Below are 1,343 nucleotides of genomic sequence, written 5' to 3'. Positions count from 1 at the left end.
TTGAGTGCTTTCCTGCTGGACGGGAGGGCGCCCGACAATTCTTTTAATGAGTAACAGATTAATGGCCCAGGAGTTTGATTGTCTCTTGACTCTATAGTGAAAAGCTACCTCGGTTTGTCATCTCAATGTTCTGTGGGTTGACTGGGCTCTGCTGGAACTCTGGCGTGGATCTCCCATGGCCACAGGGTGGAACCTCTGAGGTAGCTCTGTGGCACAGCTATAGTGGGTGCTGGCTGTCAGCTAAAAATCTGGCTGCGACCGACTGCCAGCCTGAGAGTGGCCTCTCCATGTGACGTGGCAGGCTGGCTCCAAGATGGTTTGTCCCACCAGCACTTTTGCCAAGAGATCCAGTCAGAAGCTACAAGATTACTCATGTCTTAGCCTCACAAGTTCCCGAACACCACTTATGCCACATTCTATTGGCCAAGCAACAGAATTGCTGGCCAATTCTAAATATCCTAAAGTCAGTCCAGGCCCCGAGGATAGAAATGAGACTCCCAAGCCAACAAGTGCATCCAAGGAGCTGATGGCCGCCATCTTTGGAGATTCTTTACCTCAGGAGATGAGAGCTAGATCGGCTTTAGGGAACTAGTCTGTAGTTTAAGCATAGATGCCTTCAAAAGCATTTTCAGGAACCAGTGCCATGGTAACCAATGCCCCAGCTTCCTCCATCTTGGAGCTGTAACTGAAGCCTCCCACCCCACATGACAGGACTGTATTTATCCTTGAGGCTTCTCCCCTCACTAGAGGCCACTGGTTCTCCCTCCCTTCATCCCCACTGCAATAACAGGGGTAGAAGTCAGGGTCTTTGCACTTAGCTACATCATTACCACCCCTTTTTAAAAATTTGGGTCTCATTAGCTTGCTCAGCTGCCCAGCCTGAGCTCAAACTTCCGATTCTCTTTCCTAAGCCTCCCATAGTTCTGGGATTGCCTGGCTCCCCCTTCATTCTCACTGCAAGTGGCCGACACTTAGGGAGCTCTGGTTGTGTGCCCAGCGCTATACTAAGCAATGGTTTCAGGAAAGCTCTGTATCTTGCTGAAGTACACATGAAGAAAAACGTTTTATTTTGCCAGTAACTCCACCCACTGTGCTTGGTCCAACTTGTTTCCACTGGCAGCAGGCTCCCCAGGAGGGCACCTCAGTCCATTTTCCCAGCCTCCTGTTGGTGCTGACTGGCATTTTTCAAACCTCACAGTCTCAGATGCTCCACCCTTTCCCAGCACAGGCCAGGCCTGAGGCCTGTGGTTTGTTTCTCACCCACCACTCTGAGGTTGAGGCAGGAAGGAGAGAAATAGAAAACAGATGTGTTTCCTACAGTGCCTGGTTGGTGGTGACGGTGC

Source organism: Octodon degus, unplaced genomic scaffold (assembly GCF_000260255.1).
Source record: "Octodon degus isolate 3935 unplaced genomic scaffold, OctDeg1.0 scaffold00033, whole genome shotgun sequence".
Lineage (NCBI taxonomy): Eukaryota > Metazoa > Chordata > Mammalia > Rodentia > Octodontidae > Octodon > Octodon degus.
The sequence above is the reverse complement of the archived record's forward strand: the minus strand, read 5'-3'. Positions refer to the sequence as shown.